The sequence below is a fragment of the Schistocerca gregaria genome, chromosome 8 (genome assembly GCF_023897955.1).
Source record: "Schistocerca gregaria isolate iqSchGreg1 chromosome 8, iqSchGreg1.2, whole genome shotgun sequence".
Lineage (NCBI taxonomy): Eukaryota > Metazoa > Arthropoda > Insecta > Orthoptera > Acrididae > Schistocerca > Schistocerca gregaria.
In genome coordinates this window covers 92,193,425-92,212,671 of record NC_064927.1, presented here as the reverse complement: position 1 = coordinate 92,212,671, position 19,247 = coordinate 92,193,425, and the positions used below count along the sequence as shown (strand labels likewise).

The 19,247-nt window shown below is 45.3% G+C and overlaps 1 protein-coding gene and 1 pseudogene across 1 annotated transcript in view; one reads left to right on the top strand and one right to left on the bottom strand.

Moving 5' to 3' along the window:
• The window catches only part of LOC126284112 (max-binding protein MNT-like), a 543,977-nt gene that overhangs the window by 371,477 nt on the left and 153,253 nt on the right, over positions 1–19,247 (bottom strand). The window lies entirely within an intron of this gene.
• On the top strand, positions 873–991 carry LOC126285513 (5S ribosomal RNA; annotated as a pseudogene).

The following is a 19,247-nucleotide window of genomic DNA, read 5'->3' as shown; positions in this document are numbered from 1 at the left end:
GTTCTAGTATAATATATTTAGCCAATGAATACCCGTTTATCATCTGCCTTTCTTCTTAGTGTAGCAATTTTAAATGCCAGTAGTGTGGTTTACATCCCTGTCTCAGTCCCTTCGCAGCTGCCACATCCCTTTCATGTCCTTCCGCTCTTGTGACGGTGGTCTGGTTTGTGTTCGCCGCTGCCGTGAGTCTCGAAGCGGGTAGGGGCGGAGCGGTGGTCCCAGCCGTAGCTGCACACTCGCGGGGTCAGGGACCGGCCACGCTGGATGAGATGCGTCGCCTTTTTCGCGAGAAAAGCCCAGCCTCGACGCGCAGAGGCCTCACACTCCGCGGTCAGAGAGGCTGTGCTTTACTACGGCAATGACGGCCAACCAATACACCGTATGCCGGAAATCTCTCTTATGCGAAACGCGAACTGAAACAATTATCTGGGCCAATCACTTTTTATTTATCATATGGAGTTTAGATCTCAATTCCCACACTTATAGAAAAATAATTGTGCATTATGATGAGTCTGTCTTTATGCAGCTAGACAAATCACTGTTTTGTTTTATCACCCGAACATGTTTCAAAACAGTTCTGGCAACTTTTTATTGTTTTCCTGAAACACATACACAGGTTATTTTTAGGTTAATGAATATGGTACACCGGATTTTGTTGTCATTTAAATTCTATGTGCATTGTATTTATTTCACACTGTGTATGTCCTGTGGCTGCCAATCACCAAAATCAGCCACAGGTCTACATTAGTACACCATTTCATCTGAAAACATGACGGATGTTAGAAAATCGTCTGCACTGAATTATTTACTATCTAGTCTTTAACATCTAAGTTCTGTTAAAATTCGTGGCCTTACTATTTTAGTAACTTGGCGCCAACGGCCTTGCCGCAGTTGGTAACACCGGTTCCCGTCAGATCACCGGAGTTAAGCGCTGTCGGGCTGGGCTAGCACTTGGATGGGTGACCATCCGGTCTGCCGAGCGCTGTTGGCAAGTGGGGTGCACTCAGCCCTTGTGAGGCAAACTGAGGAGCTACTTAATTGAGAAGTGGCGGCCCCTGTGCCGTAAACTGACATTCGGCCAGGAGAGCGGGGTGCTGACTACATGCCCCTCCGTATCCGCATCCAGCGACGCCTGTGGTTTGAGGATGACGCGGCGGCCGGTCGGTACCGTTAGGCCTTCCAAGGCCTGTGCGGCCGGAGTTTATTTTAGCAGTTTGTTACTCGTTACATGTGACAAGTTTTTTTTTTTATGCACTGGTTTTGTGTAATTGAGCTGAACCTGTTGACATCGATAAAAGTTGTGTGAAGCTTAGGTATGGCGAACTATTTCGTTATTCATGGATTATGTTGCGTATTTTGACAGCGTTTACTCAAGTTATCTCCTGCTCGTTTGTAAATGTTATGTTGAAGATATTACACAAGCAAAACGTTATCAGTAACTAAACAGTACTACGTAACAAAACACTATTTAAGAAACAAACGGAACAGATTCAAAGTTCTCGGAAGTCTAACGAAAACGAAAAAGTAAACAAAGTACAATCGGAAGCGCATCAGAGACGTAAATTTGTCCAGTGAAACTTGTGTCCAAGTCACAAGAGCCAGTATTTATAAACCGAGCACTATCACAATACGAAACATAATCCATGTATAACAAATTACACGAAATAGTTGACCAAACCTAAGCTTCACAAAACTTATCGATGTCCACAGGTCAGCTCAACTACATAAAAATTAATAAAATCTTTTCACATTTAAGGAGTAACAAATTACTAAAATAGCAAGAACAAAAACGGGAACATGCCACGAATTTTCACAGAACATAGATTTTATAGACTGGATAATAAATAAAAAATTCAATGCAGACGATTTTCTCACATCTCTCATGTTTGCAGATGACACGGTGTACTAATTTAGAACAACAGGTGATTTTGGTTGGCAGCCACAGGACTCAAACAATGTAAAATAAATGGTGAAGTGCACATACAATTTAAATAACAACAAAATCTGATGTATTATATCTTTACCCAAAAATATTCCGTATGTATGTATTTCAGGAAAATAATAAAAAAACGCTGAGAATGATACAGCTGTAGAGAAACATGTTTGAGTTATAAAACAAAACAACAATTTGTGTACTTGCAAAAAGGCGGATCCATCCTTAATTCATTATCACAATTACATGCTTATCCTCGCGCAGGTACAGCGGATTACATGGCAATTTCTTCTCTTCGAGCCCTTATTACAAATTTGTTGTTATGAGTCATTTGTTATTATAACATGGTACTGACGTCATCCAACTAAAAAATAACACAGCTACGTACAGTCCGCTCAGCTGGATATGTACTTGAAAGAACCTTGGCAATATAATGTGAGGGTAGATAGGTTAACTGCAGAAGTTTCACTGCACATCCTCCGTACAGTCCTCAACTCTCCCCACACGGTTTCCATATTTTTGGGGCCCTGAAGAAGGACGCTGGTTACAGTCGATTTGATTCGGACGAAGAGGTCGACACATGGGTACAATAGCGGTTCCCTAGGCAACAGCAAACATATTTTCATGAAGGCAGTGACCGTCTAGTCCCACAGTAGGATAAACATATTAACAGTTATGGCGATCACTTTTGAAATAATAAACAGTTTACTTACATTCCCCCACCCCGGCTCGTTTCCATTTGATTGCCCCTTATAATTGTTTATTAAATATCAGTCACCGTCCCTACCACCCATCATTTAAAGCATCACACATATCGTTTCATGCTACAGAAATTCTGAAGGACGTTTGCTTGACTATACAGCCGAAACTGATTGTCTGTTAAAATAAAATAAAATGTGACTAATCAATGAATTCTAGGACTGGTGTTGGTACCAAGGTCATTAGTCTCCTCTCAAGGTCAAAGCGACCTCATTTCGCATTTCTCACTGTCTGTTGCTGACGCAGAACATTTCCCGCCGCAGGTTCTCTGCATCGAAATTCTCGTGTGGGCGCTGCCTGCTGTCACGTGAAAATTCTGTTGTTATTTCACGAATAGCGCCTATACCGTATGACCGAGATCTGATGAAATCAAATTTAATCTAGGCGAAGGCCAAATACTCATATAGAAACGTGATCAACATTGAATATGCTTTCTTATTCTGAGCCCGCATCTCGTGGTCGTGCGGTAGCGTTCTCGCTTCCCACGCCCGGGTTCCCGCGTTCGATTCCCGGCGGGGTCAGGGATTTTGTCTGCCTCGTGATGGCTGGGTGTTGTGTGATGTCCTTAGGTTAGTTAGGTTTAAGTAGTTCTAAGTTCTAGGGGACTGATGACCTAAGATGTTAAGTCGCACAGTGCTCAGAGCCATTTGAACCATCTTATTCTGACGGGATCGAAGAAAATAAATGCAGGAATAGCCGCTCATTATCGCCATACCCACAGATGTTTTTCTAAATCGATCATTTTCTTCTGTGTAAACAGTGGTAAATTTGTTACTTCAGTTTTCATTTCGGATGTTACAGTTTTACTAAGCATGGTTTTATGTCCCTGTGGCAGTAACGACGGGTACTGTTCTCTTTGATTTTGTGACGCTGCAGAAAGTTATTCACAAATCTGCGCGTTATATTATTGTATTTCTACATTACATCATCGAAGAGAAACAGTACTTTACTTCGAAAATATCGAGCTATCGAGAGGCGGCAGCTTCCGTAAAACACAGGTAATCAAAATATGGATATGGCACGAGATACAAGGAGGAATAGCTCTGCGTCCCAACGCAGGGAAATTAACACAAAAGGAACCAACTACATAGTTGGACTCTGATTTCCAGATTTGCTGGAACGTATGTGACAAAAATTACTATGCTAAGAACAGTATTTCGAAGATAACGCCCGATCGAATGTAATGAATCAAAAATTACAATAGTATTACTTCTAAAGGTTCCGGATGCACAGATCCACATTTCGCTTTTCCTCCTGTTCGCTGTTTCGATCCAAATATTTATGCCACAATTAAAAATTTTTCTTCGAAGATTTCGCATAATTTTCACCGCTTAGGCGCTCGACAAAATTTTTCCAATAATAATCAACTTTTCTGTTCCCTGGAGTGTTGGTTATGGAGCAGATTCACCAGTGAGAACGATTCCTGAAATTGCTGTACGTTCTAATCGAATTTAAATAGCGCATCTCAGTTTCAGGTGTTCTACCCGTCTGATATGGTACGTCCAATGTGACTATTCTTTTTCACGAAACTGGGAATTTCACAAAGACGTTAGCACTGATTGAAAAGAAAGGAAATTTGACACGTGTTTGCTGTCAGGAAAATATATGGCTACGTTTCTGCTTAAAAGTACTACAAATGGCTCCTTTTTTTCGGTACAGCTGGAAAATTAATACGCGATCCCAGGAGAAGAAATTAAAGCTGCGATAGCTCGCCGGGAGGACAACAGCCCGCTGGCAAACACATGCATTTGACCCGCTTCATCATCCTTTCTGCGGCGTTTACGCATGCGGGCTGCGATGTATGTTTAAGCGATGCGGGTCAATGCCTGGTGGCCGACCACCCGCCGTTGACGAGATTCTTTCCACAAGTGTTCCAACATGGCCGAGGCTAGTCGTTCGGATCTCGCTCGCATATTGTTCAGTCTCGCTTTCTATCTGCCGCACGACACTACACTGTCGTATCGGCCACCTCCGGACCACGCTTTTCTTTCCTTTGCGGCTCGGCTTCAATTCCAGCCCAGTTCAAAAACGGTTAAAATGGCTCTGAGCATTATGGGACTTAACATCTGAGGTCATCAGTCCCCTAGAACTTAGAACCACTTAAACCTAACTAACCTAAGGACATCACACACATCCATGCCCAAGGCAGGATTCGAACCTCCGACCGTATCGGTCGCGCGATTCCAGACTGAAGAGCTTAGAACCGCTCGGCCACTCCGGCCGTCTTTTCAGCCAAGTACTCCGTGATGGGTGGTAGGGACGGTGACTGATATTTAATAATAGTTTAATAAACAACTATAAGGGGCAATCAAATGGAAACGAGCCGGGGCGGGGGAATGTAAGTAAACTGTTTATTATTTCAAAAGTGATCGCCATAACTGTTAATATATTTATCCTACTGTGGGACTAGACGGTCACTGCCTTCCGAATAAGAGCCTAGTTTCTTTCACTACAGTGCCATAGCACTCGGTTGTATCACATATTCTGTACGAACCATCACATGCATTAGGACACGGCTGAATCGTCATCACTGTTTTCCTCCAAATTAGTAGACATGCACACTTCTACGTAACAATTAATAGCAGTACCTGACAGTCACTATCGATTTCTATTGTTGTTCTTCTGTCCTTCGGATCGAAGATTGGTTTCATTCAACTCTCTACGCTAGTCTCTTGATATCATAACAACTGCTACAACCTATATACATTTTAAATTGCTTATTGTATTTGTCCCTTGGTCTTCCTCTACGTTTTTAACCCCTACACTCTCTCCCATACCTAATGTATGCCGTACGCCACGCTAGCCTCCTGCGTTTAGACAGTGACGGAGGGAGCCGAGTACACTAATATACTAAAAAGAGGACAAGCACCTACCCGTCATCACCGATGTCCGAAATTTGCACTGAAGTGACGAAAGTCACTGGATACCTCCTAATACCGTCTCGGACCTCCTTTTACCCGTACTAGTGTAGCAGCTCTACGTGGCATGGACGTTCCCTGCAGAGATACTGACTATTGCCGTCTCTACAGCCGTCCACAATTGCCAAAGTATTGCCGGCGCAGGATTTTGTGCACGAACTGACCTCCCCATTATGTTCCATAAATGTTCGATGGGATTCATGAGGGCGATCTGGGTGGCTAAGTCATTCGCTCCAATTCTCCAGAATGTTTCTCAAACCAATCGCGAACGATTTTGGACCAATGAAATGGAGCACTTTCGTTTGACAACATGAATTCCAAGAAGAAATTGGTCGCCAAGCAGCCGAACATAAACGTTTCCAGTCAAAGATCTGTTCAGTTGGACCGGAGGACCGAGTCCAGTCCATACAAATACAGCCGACAACGTTACGGAGCACCCACCAGCTTGCACAGTGCCTTGCTGACGACTTCGTGGAGGATGCGCCACACTGCAGCCCCGACACCAGCTCTTACCAACTGAAACCGGGACTCACCTGACCAGCCGTCTAGTGTCCAACCGCCACGGTCACCAGCCAGGGAGAGGCGCTGCAGATGGTGTTGCTGTTAGCAAAGATACTCGAGTCGGTCGTCTGCTCCCATAACCCACTAACTCCAAATCTCGCCGCACTGTTCTAACGGATACGTTCATCGTACGTCCCATATTCATTTATGTTGTTATTTGACGCAACGTTGCTTGTCTGTTAGCACTGACAACTCTACGCAAACGCCGCTGCCCTCAGTTGTTAAGTAAAGGCCTTCGGCCATAGCGCTGTCCAGGGTGGGAGGTAATGCCTGAAATTCGGTATTCTCGAGACACTCTTGACACTGTGGATCTCGAAATACAGAATTCCCTAACGATTTCCGAAACGGAATGTCGCGTGCTTCTAGCTCCAGCTACTATTCCGCGTTGAAAGTCTATAATTCCCGTCTTGCGGCCATAATCACGTAGGTAACTCGCCAATGCACTGCCCTTTTATACCATGCGTATGCGACACTACCCGTAGATGTGCATATCGCCATCCCGTGGCTTTTGTCACCTTAGTTAATGGCATATGCACGGGGTGGCCGAAAACAGAAGTGACAGAAATGAGAGCTCCAGAATGCCAAGTGTGCACATAAAATTCTGTAACATTTTTGGCGCCACGAATCATTTACGTTAGCGTAGTTCCCAAGCAGCGAAACGAGCATGGAACTATAGTCCAAGGGGTCGGGGTCCAGTACCTTCGTGGAAATTTTTTTTTATTTTAATTATTTAGGTTACTTAGAGTGCAAATAAACCGTGCCTTTTATGGCATCAAAAGGAAATGCAAAGGAAAATCTGAGAACGGTTATAAGGTATATAGGAGAACTTTGTATATAAAATCAGGTACTTTTCTTTTTTATAGTTGTTCATTTGTACGTGCTGGGGCGGTGTTCATCGTAGTAACAGGGGAAGCAGCAATTTTCTCGGTGTTTTGGATACATTATGCACAACGTATTTTTACAGTTACATGTTTGTTAATGCCGGTTATAGCCGGCCGCTGTTGCCGAGCGGTTCTACGCGCTTCAGTCCGGAACCGCGCTGCTGCTACGGTCGCAGGTTCGAATCCTGCCTCGGGTATGGATGTGTGTGATATCCTTAGGTTAGTTAGGTTTAAGTAGTTCTAAGTTCTAGGGGACTGATGACCTCAGATGTTATGTCCCATAGTGCTCAAAGCCATTTGACCCATTTTTGTTTGTGATAACGTTCCTGTAATAAAACAAACTTTGTTTACATTCATGAACGGTCGCTTCAAATTACGCACATCGGACCATTCCGCCAAATATTGGCGAGACTAGCGGCTGTAGGGTGCTTTGATACAGTCCTCTGAGGATCTGATTTGCTTGTCTCTCTCGACGGGATAAGAGTAGTTATGAAGCTTTTTTTTTCAAATAAGCTATCGACGATTAAAATAGACAGCGCAGGGTTAGCACTGCTAGAGTGCATTTGGGGAAAATCATCTTATTACTGGACACCGGAAATCCTCCATCTTGAAAAATCTCGTCGTACAGTCGTGGATTTGTCTGCCCCAAGAGTCACTTAATAGAAGAAATTTGTTCTCCTGCACCTAGGGCTTCATCATATGGGTGTAAACATTTCTGTATATAGCTGTAACTTTACCAGATTTTGACGAAATACTGACTTTCATATTAGGGCAGTGCAGAATGAAAAACAGTTTAAGAAAGTCAGTTGTAATTAGTGCAGCACAGTAAATACTGCAGAATGCCAAAAACTGCCAAGTGCAGATGTGAAATGAAGCCTGCCGACACCGACCACTGCTAGCAAGGAGGAAAGGAGCAGATTATGTAAAGAAACTCGAATAAACAAAAGCGAAACGCGTATGGTGTAATTATTTGTGTCAGCTCAAGACGGATAACCTACAGTAACAGTGTTTCGTACATTTTGACGCATGATCATTCACCGTCATTATTATTATTATTATTACTTCTGAAACCTCGATGCACAAGAGCTCTTGTATGACCCACAAGTAGAACGCTGGCAATAATTTTCCAGAACGGTTGTAGAATACTGCGCTATATTCGAGTGGGTTATTTTGTTCATTTTCGGTTTATTTGGTGTGGAACTAACGTAAAGATTGAAAATGAAAGAAGTTGCCGCGTACGGATCCGACCCCACGACTCACTGATTGCTGTTGTGTACTCTTTCCGCTGCGCCAACTGCTGCCTGGAAGCTGAGCCAACATAAATGCCTTATGCGTCGCCCAAACCAAAAATGCTTCTTTTTCCCTAAACGCCTGGTCATCTTGAGCTCCCACTTCCATCATTTTCACTTCTGGCCAAGTGCCGGCCGCATGTCTACTAATTTGGTGGAAAACAGTGATGACGATTCAGCCCTGTCCTAATGCATGTGACGGTTCGTACAGATATGTGATACAACCGACTGCTATGGCACTGTAGTGAAAGAAACTAGGCTCTTATTCGGAAGGACGGCGATTCATATATACGCATCTAACCGTGCAGATTTAAATTTTCTGCGATTTTCCACAAATTGCTTATGGCAATCTCTGGGATTGTGCCTTTGAAAGGGCTCGGCCAGTTTCCTTTCCTATCCTTCCTCAATCCGTCTCTAATGATCTCGTCAACGGTGCGGTAATATCTTCTTTCCTTTCTGCATTTTTAGATACTAACTTGTAAAGAGCTGAAAGTAGTTCACAGGCGCACTAATAAATGTATAGAAAAATGTAAGCCACAAATTGGAAATAACCACTCAGCGCGATACCTGGCCGTGCGGAGTGGCCACGTGGTCAGAGGCGCCACGACACGAATCGTGCGGCTGGTCCCGCCGGAGGTTCGGGTCCTCCCTCGGGCGTGGCTGTGTGTCTTGCCCTTAGTAAGTCTAGGGACCGATGACCTCAGCAGTGTGCTCCCTTAGGAATTCACACACATTTGAACACAATACCTGCTAGCGTCTGGAAATAACAAGCGAAGAGCAGAAAAGACACGGAATTATACGTGGGATACCTCCTGCGTCTGTACAGTATGAAAGTACAGCGTGACCCACATAAAACCGACACGCTTCACGCCCGAGATTCAAGTAACAATTCTATCACTGGTGCCATGTCCCGCACTGACGCAGGGTCGGCATTGTTAGGAACGGATTTGGCAAGATAAGGATGAAGGGGTGGCAGGGTGCCCTTCCTGCCGCCACCCCGTACCCCCCGGGACGGAATTAGTGTCTGCGCCTAGTGCAATTCATGGAAGACTGCGACTGAGGCGGAACGTGGGGACCAGCCCGGTATTCACATAGCGGGATGTGGTAAACCGCCTAAAAACCACATTCACACTGGCCCTCGTCGTCAATCCGCCGGGCGGATTCGATCCGGGGCCGGCGCGCCTACCCGAGTCCAGGAAGCAGCGCGTTAGGGCTCTTTTTTTCCCGCTTTAGTTCGTTTAATCTGCTCGGGATGGACGTCGTAAGGCATCCATTGAAGTTCGTTGTTGATCTGTTAACTCAGTTTTTTTTTATTACAGAGGGCACATTACCCTCTGACCGAACACGATGAGCTACCGTGTCGCTATCCTGGCGGGTCGAGATTCAAGTAACAATGAACTACCTAAAAAAGAACAGATAATAGCAACGTTAAAAACCATGTAGTTTCCTGTTTATAAGAGATGCTGGAAGTGATGACCCTGGCTATCCACACATCGCTGACCTGTGTGGTGACGTTACCAGCAACACGATGTAATTCTGCACGCGTGATGTTATAATTTTTCAAGTAATGTTCCATTTTAAGATCGTCCACTGTGCGAGGATTGTCAGCATTCATTTTGATTTTTAGTGTGCTCACAAATAAAAGCCACACGATGTTAAATAGAGCGACCTAGGGGCCAGAGGCTTCTACTGCCAAGTCTGTCTTCATAGAACACGTTGGTGATGTGGGCCATACTATGGTTAGACGTGTGACTGGTTGCTCCATCTTCCTGGAATATTGCATACAGCTTCCATGCATCTGTTAATTGTGCATAGAAAGAGTAGAATATCTCTAAATATCTGGCACTGTTTAAGATGTAATTGAAAAACACCTATCTTTTCTGAGCAGAGAAGTTCTTCATGCAGAATATGTGGGTTGTGCTGTGACCCGTATCAGCAAGTTTGGGAGTTTACATAGCCTGATGAATGAAACCAGGCCTCAGTAAAGCAGAGGGCCCAAGTAACTGTTAGCAACCGATGTTAACAGCTAGTTACAATAATGAACTCTTTCTTTTCTGATCGTCAAATTTCAAATTTTGCACGAGACTCACACGATAGGCTTTTAATTTCATATCGTCTAGTACCCCATGACACGATGCAGGAGATACAACAACTTGCTGCGATACCTTCCGTACCGATTTTGGGTACTTCTCCTAATGACCATGCGAATTCCGTCTATAGTGTCAGGGGTCCTCAGTGTCGGTCGCGTATTCCTCCGCATATTCTGAACGGATCCCACAGTTCAAATGGCTCTGAGCAGTATGGGACTTAACATCTGACGTCATCAGCCCCTAGAACTTAGAACTACTTAAACCTAACTAACCTAAGGACAGCACACACATCCATGCCCGAGGCAGCATTCGAACCTGCGACCGTAGCGGTCTCGCGGTGCCGGACTGAAGCTCCTAGAACCGCTCGGCCACCGCTGCCGGCGAATCCCACAGTCATCCATTCTTGTACACATCTTCAATAGTGCTGGTCACGGGCAGTTTCCTACCAGGATACTTCGCTGGAAACATTTAGTTACATTCCTTGATGGAGCCTTGTCTTTATGTAACACTCCACAATATCAATTCGCTCTTCCAACGAAAACTGCCCCGTTTCTGTAACTACTCAACAAACTAGTTTCTCTCACCAACTGCCTTACGAACACACAGCTGTACTCAAGTTTCCGATAAAATATAGTGTAGCCAAATTTGCAGACAGTGTTGCTATTTCACAAGAAATTGGACTAGAGCTAATTAACCGATACGTGAGGAGTAGTGGTTTTATGTGGGACATTCTGTACCTCGGAATGAGATAACGATGAAAAATGTTACGGTGCACCGCAATTCAGAGTCCGCCTCCGTAACTGCGTGGTCAGCGCGGCTTACTGCAATGCGGGGGACCCGACTTCGATTCACGGTTCTGACAGGGCTTATTCCTTGTAGGAGGAATGATGTAGGGTGCATTCCGCCTACCGCGCGGGATGCGGTCTAAGGCAGGTTCGAGTCCTCCCTCGGGCATGGGTGTGAGTGCTGTCCTTAGTGTACTTAGATTAAGTAGTGTGTAAGCCTAGGGACCGATGACCTTAGTAGTTTGGTCCCACAGGAACTTACCACAAATTTCCAAAATTTGCACTCCCCCTCGTGAGGCCAGTTGAGGAGTTTCTCGACCGATTAGAAGCGGTTCCATCGTCGAGCAACCAGATAACAACCGGGAGCGCGGTATGCTGACGAAATGCCATTCCGATTACGCCATTGCTGAGGGTGACACGGCGGTCGGTCGAGGCCGATTGACCCCCTAGGGCCAGAACGCGGAACCACAATTCAGAAACTGTACGCCCGTTCAGGACTGACTGGCTAAAGTTCAGACCAGAGCGAGGACACGAGTACTGGAGCTATCAAGCAGAGAGGATGTCGCCCTTGTGGTGACCCGGGTGGGAAAGCCAGTGCCGGAAGCGGCGCCAGCGTGTGGCCTTACGTGATGCGCGGGCCGCCTCTTCAGTCGGTCGTCCACCCCTCGACGTAGCGCCCTGCTGAATAGCAATGCCGGCGCGAGGTTCACCCATCTGTTATCCTGGCTCTGACGGTGCCGCACCTGAGTAGCGGCCCTGACACGGCGGAGATGTGCAGCCTGATAACAAAACGGCGCCATTTCTCAACTGCCAAAGGGTCACCAGACAGGGCTGTCCACAGTATCTCACTTTTAATGTTCTCCGACTCTACCGTACTTGATTCAGTAGCAGTGTTCGGTAACGGCCCAGGCGTAGGCCATTTAAATCCTGGAGATGTAACTTTAAATCTTGGAGGTGTAGCTATATTACATCGCCAATATTTGTCAAGAAAGGGGAACACAGTTGGTGGTTTTTGGAATTTGCACGCATACTCCCCAAGCCACTATACTGTGCATGACGGATGGTATATTGTGCCAGTATTATCCCCTTTCTGTTCTACTCCATTCGTTTACTGTACGAGGAAAAAATGACTTTTTGCATGCCACTGTACGAGCCTCGGCCAACGGCCTCGCCGCAGAGGTAACGTCGGTTCCCGTCAGATCACCGAAGTTAAACGCTGCCGGGAATCGGGCTCGGCTGGTGGACCATCCGGATCTGCCAAGCGCTATTGGGAAGCGGAGTGCACTCAGCCCACGTGAGGTCATCTGAGGAGCTCCTCGACTGGGAACTGACAATTGCCGGGAGAGCGTTGTGCACCTCCATGTCCGCATCCAGTGATGCCTCTCAGCTGAGGATGACGCGACTTCCAGTCGGTACAGTCGGGTCTTCCGAAGTCTGTTAGGACACAGGAGTATGAACCTCAGTCCCTCTTATCTTGTACTCACGATTCGTACGCGACATTTTTGACGGTGGCTTCATAATGGCCAGATAGTCTGCGAATACATGTTCTCCAAATTTATCCAATAGGGTTTCGAGAGACCCACGACGGCTTTCTTCAAATGAGATTTCGTGGAATTCTTTGAGCGTTTCTGTTAAACTTTCATATGGGCCATACCGACCTGTCACGCCCACTCTGTAAGGACCCTAAACACTGGATCAACACCCCACAGTCGGTGGTACAAGCATCTTGTACGCGGTTTGCTCTACAGGCGCACTGCATTATCCCAGAACCGTTCTAACAAATCTAAGTCTTCCATTTCCTATGTCAGTACTGATTGTACGTAATAGTCCTGACTCACGTAACTTCTACACTCGTCGTCCCAGTGTAACGTGCTGGGTGCTAGTAATGAAATATTACCCGAGTCAGTCAGTCAGGCACGAGGGAAGACAGTCTCTATGATGGTATCATGGTTAGTAATCGACGGTACGGCGGAGTGTCAAACGTCTTTCGGAAATTGTTGCATCTGCTGTCTGCAAGATGCAGTGTACGAATAAAGCAAGCTGTGTTTCAAACGAGTGGTGTGCCAACAATATCTGTTAAATTCCAAACGAATCTGCATGATCTGAGGTGTGAAGACACTGTTGATGGTGATCCACGACACGGGGAGGTTAAGCACGGCTGCTGCCCCGGAACCCCCCCCCCCCCCCCTTCCAGCGCCGGTGTCGTTCAAGAGGAGAAGATTATCTCCTGACACTGGGTTTCGCTCTTCCCATTATCATCATCATCATCATGATCGTCAACATCATTACCACGACGCCACGACAGTACACGCACTCATGTGAAGTGGTTAGGTGAGTACCACACTGTGTTGTCTCACGTGGATATGGATCTCTTCGCCTCACAGTCACGACAGGAGTGCGTGTGAAGTATTTCGAGACAGAGGAAAGAGGAAACATATTGACAGACACGCAGAATCAAGACAATCGGAACACAAAATGTTGGGACTAGTGTTTACGTGAAACGTAGAACAAGGAGCGTCTAGCCGTTTGAGGAGGCGGGTTCGAATAGGAGGCGCGTGGGAGAAGTTACTAAAGCCAGGCTAAGTGCGCGTATTAAGGGATGTGAGCATGGTAACAAAAGTCATACGATAGGGATATCCACATAAACAGATGGCGGCAGTACTGCGTACACAATGTATAAAAGGATAGTGCATAAGCGGAGCTGACATTTGTACGCAAGTGACTTCGAACTGATAGACTTCGAACGCGGAATGTTAGTTGGGACATTCCGTATCGGAAATCGTTAGGGAATCCAGTATTACGAGATACAAAGTGTCAAGAATGTGACGAGAATACCAAATTTCAGGCATTACGTCTCACTACGGAGAACGCAGTGGGCGACGGCCTTCACTCAACGAGCGAGAACAGCAGCGTTTGAGTAGAGTTGTCAGTGCTAACAGACAAGCAACACTAGCGAAATAACTGCAGAAATCAATTTGCAACGTGAGCTTTGGTAAAAAATTGCTGTTTTGAAGAGCGCACCGCAACGCGTACTGTGAAGCAGTCGCCCTCCGTTTGTGGCGGTGGCGCCGCTGTGGCAATCGCAGCTTTGGTGTCTCCCTCTGGTGGAAAAGGGGAAAGGTTGCCTGTTGTGCATTTCAAGGGGCGCGATGAGTTTGCTAGAAGGCGAGTCTGGTCATTTAGTCAGCCGGGTCGGTGTGGGGCAGTCAGAGTCTGTCCGTCGTCCGGAGTGCTAGTATGTGTCTGCCCGAGTTTGTTCAGCAATGGTCATTGGCGGTTGGATCGATCGGCTGGTCGGTGTGCACTGAGACACAATATGACTTGTCCGTCTTCAGCGTCGGCGTATGAGAGGTCGCCACGTGAGTCCAGTGGGCCGCACCGTATAGCGAGGCGTAGTGGCTTCGCGACCGACAGGAGAGCAACAGGAGTCAACCCACGACATCGGTCTGGCCGGCGCAAGCTGCGACGTCGTGAGACGGGAGATCGGCGCGCCTTCCTGCGTCCGTTGAAGCGGCTGGCAGCGGACGGTTCGTGAGAGCGTTTTGGGGGTGCTGCGCCAGGTCTTCGCCAGACATCGCAGTTTATTAGAAGTTAAGTGATTCGTGATATGTTGTTTCATTTACTTGGTCAGTCTCTCGTCCCCAGCTTGCTCGTCTGTCTCTCTTCCGCATTTGTTAGGCAGTTAGTGTCTGTCTGTCTGTTTGCCATACGTTAATAGTTGCCCCTGTCATGTTTGTCGAATTCGGTGTTAACGAATTTATTGCTTGAAATGTAACGGCCGAATTCCTGAAATATGTTTTTATTCTGGATATCATCCTGAGAGTCAGTATATGTGTAATGTAAAGCATGTTTGGCCAACCTTGTATGTTTTATGTAAGACTGCATTTCATGGGTTTTTATTTAAATGGTCATTTTAGTATATAAAGTTGCCACCATTCCACCGTAAGAGCGTTCTTTTTTTTTTTTTTTTTTAAATCAAGTTGCACCTTCGGTGGCAAGTTAATTTTTTTTAATGTTAGTGTTTTGTACCATTTCCATCCCTCCTACGGGTGCATAGTTTATGTGTTTGAGTGAGTTGTTACAATTTTTAGTTTAAAATAATTTGGTGTGTAGCAAATTTGCACCAGTGTAGTCTTTCAGAGGTTGTTGTGAACGGCAGGGTTCTCAGCCCGAAAGCTCATACTGTCAAAATTTGTTCTTTCTGCCTCTGAATAAATTGTAACTTGATATTTAGAGGGTGCTTTCTGATTGTAATTTTAAACCTGTATTTTTTTTTTTAAAAAAAGGGCTTTTAGGAACAAAATTTCCATTTGATTTGTTTTCATCAGTTACACACTGGCAACTACTTCCACGCTCACATAGTGTGATTAAATATGTTACTGTTCTTTATGAATCGTTAGTAAATAAAGTAAATTCTTAAGAAAAGGTTTTGAAAGTAAATTCACGGTTAACAACGTACGGCAAACCTATCCGTGAGGATAGTGAGTCAAAACTTGGCGCTAATGGACTACAACAGCAGGCGGCCGACGCGAGTGCTTTTGCTAGCTGCACGACATCGCCTGCACGGCTGTCCGGGGCTCGTGACCACATGTGTTGGACTCCAGAGGACTGGAAAAGCGTGCCCTGGTCACATAAGACCCGATTTCAGTCGGTAAGTTCGAGTGTGGCGCAGACCCCACGATGCCATGGACTTTGTTGTCAACGATGCACTGTGCGAGCTGGTGGTGGCTCCATAATGGCGTGGGCTGTGTTTTCATGGTACGTACTGGATTCTCTGATCCAACTGATCTGATCACTGATTGCAGATGGTTATGTTCGGCTATTTGGAGACCTTTTTGCAACCATTCATGGATTTCATGTTCCCTGTTTTTACGGATGACAGTGCGCTATGCCTCTGGGCCAGTGTTGTTCACGACTGGTTTGAAGAACATTCTGGAGAACTTAGCTGAATGATTTGCCTCCGCCGCGCAGTCTGAGGCGCCATGTCACAGATTGTGCGACCCCTCCCGCCGGAGGTTCGAGTCCTCCCTCGGGCATATATATATATATATATATATATATATATATATATATATATATATATATGTTGTTAAAAAAAGGAACGGCCAAACTTTCAGAAAACATTCCTCACACACAAATAAAGAAAACATGTTATGTGGACATGTGTCCGGAAACGCTTAATTTCCATGTTAGAGCTCATTTTAGTTTGTTCTTCCACGTTATTATGATTTCATACTGGATACTCTACCTTTGCTGCTAGAACATGTGCCTTTATAAGTACGACACAACATGTGGTTCATGCACGATGGAGCTCCTGCACATTTCAGTCGAAGTGTTCGTACGCTTCTCAACTACAGATTCGGTGACCGATGGATTGGTAGAGGCGGACCAGTTCCATGGCCTCCACGCTCTCCTGACTTCAACCCTCTTGACTTTCATTTATGGGGGCATTTGAAAGCTCTTGTCTACGCAACCCCGGTACCAAATGTAGAGACTCTTCGTGCTCGTATTGTTGACGGCTGTGATACAATACGCCGTTCTCCAGGGCTGCATCAGCGCATCAGGGATTCCATGCGACGGAGCGTGGATGCATGTATCCTCGCTAACGGAGGACATTTTGAACATTTCCCGTAACAAAGTGTTTGAAGTCACGCTGGTACGTTCTGTTGCTGTGTGTTTCCATTCCATGATTAATGTGATTTGAAGAGAAGTAATAAAATGAGCTCTAACATGAAAAGTAAGCGTTTCCGGACACACAACATATTTTCTTCCTTTGTGTGTGACGAATGTTTCCTCAGAGTTTGGCCGTACCATTTTGTAACACCCTATATCCTTAGCATAAGTTTGTTTAGGTAGTGTGTAAATCTAGGGACCGATGACCTCAGCAGTTTGGTCCCTTAGGAATTCACATACATGTTTTTGATTTGCCTCCCAGACCGCCAGACATGAATCTCATCGAACATTTACGGGACATAACTGAGAGATCAGTATGTGCCATAACCTTTTACTGGTAACACTTTCATAGTAATGGACTGCTCTAGAGGCAACATGGGTCGGTATTCCCTCTGGCGACTTCAGTCCATACGACGTCGGGTTGCTGCTACTACGCCGAGCGACAGTAGGTCCAACACGACTTAGGAGGTATCCCAGGACTTTTGACACCTCGGTTTATAAGGTTATCAATATTTTGTGGTTCGTACGTCTTTCCGTTTGATAGGATGTCGTATGCAGACTAAATGCGGAAAAATGACATCAGATGTTGACAATTTCGTAAATTTCCAATCGTTGGTGTACTGTGCCTTGTTAGACACCGTGTCAGGAACGCTGTCTGCTCAGCAGCTGGTATTCCACGCTGCCGCCCCGCACTAGCCTCGCCCACATACTGGTGGCGTGCCTAGAAAGCGTGCTACGCAGTGTCTTCTTTCCCGCGGGCTCTGTCGTTTGCTTCTCTCCTTCTGGTTTGTGGCCGGTGCTTGTAATGTGGGCAGTGGCACTTCAGAAAGTGGATCAGTCCTAGCTAGGACACAGGCAATACGGCGCGTGGGCCGCACAATGCCCTTGTGTGTGATCTGCGCATCTAGGTAAATGGCATAAACATTCGCAAGCGTGACAAGAATAAATGGAAAACTGGACTAACTTCCAGTGTTTTGAAACAACGTTTGTATTGGTTCAACTGCGGAGACAACACGATGATTTCACAATGTCTCCTCAATTTTCAGCAAGCTCACAAAATCTCTGGAAGAAAAAATCGGCAGAGGAGCCTCCCTTTTAAGCAGAAGTTAGTTAAAATGTGCACGGCAGACGTAAAGACGAGGGGGAAGGGCTCATCACTCCCTCCACCGCCTCCCACACCACCATAAACAAGGAAAGGCGTTTATATTTTCACATACCTCAATTTTCAAATTTCAAAACAAACTTTCTGTGAATGAACTTTCGCGAAACTGAGTGTCTTCAAAGTTGCAACGAATACTATAAGAGAAGCTACGTTTTTCAGCTGATTGTGTAAGGGCCTGCTCACGTGGACGGCCTTGCGGGATGATCCCTAACATTCCAGCCAGGTAGAGATGCACATTAAATGGCTGACCTTACCCGCTATCAACAGCTATTCCGACATGCTTTGTCAACCCACAGGTTGTTGATTACGAGAAGGTTAAATGGAATGTAGTGAAACGAGAGACACGCCAACCTGCCACAGTAAAAGAGATCATTATCGAATTGAACGGAATGGAACAACTACATATGATGAGTCACAGGTAGCAAATATATTTAACAGTAAGTTTTTAAACATAGTAAAAGTATAGGGACAAACAGTTGAATTCTGAAATTATGAAAATTACGTTTATATTCTCTCAAAACTAAAAGCTCACCTCCATTTGACGGCGTTTCCAATTAAGTACTAAAGATTTGTTCCAAGTTCTGTCTTAACTGAAATATGTAATGCGTCACTAACTCATGGGATTGAAGTACGACATTGTTAAACTCCGCTATAAGAAAGATGACAGAGATGTCAGTAACTACCGACGTGTTTCACTAATGATGTCATTCTGAAAAAAATTTTAGTGTGTGATGTATTGTAATCTAGAAAAGTACACTCGCTTGAAAAATAATAATACCTTTATTAATGCAGAATGTTTATTTCAGAAGAGTTTCTCTACTGGAAATGTCATTTACATGTTTACTCATAAAATTTTACAAGCATTGATAGTGTAGCCAATCAACGGATGTCGTATCTAACCAAAAGAATGCAGCAGGCTGTACTTGGTCATTCAGTCAATGTAGTACAAAGACATTCTTCTAAGTGAGAAGAAATCACGTATGGGGTTCCTCAAGGCTCAGTCTTAGGTCCGCTATTGTTCCTCATAAACGTAAACGGTCTTTCATCTAACACACAACAAACAGTGTTGTAATAAATCCAAGTATTCATACAGAAACAGAAGAAGTGGTATACAAGGTACTTAAAAGTATCAGTGACTGGTTTTCTGCGAATTGTTTCGTCCTCAGTTTCAAAAAAGACTCACCATATTCGGTTCT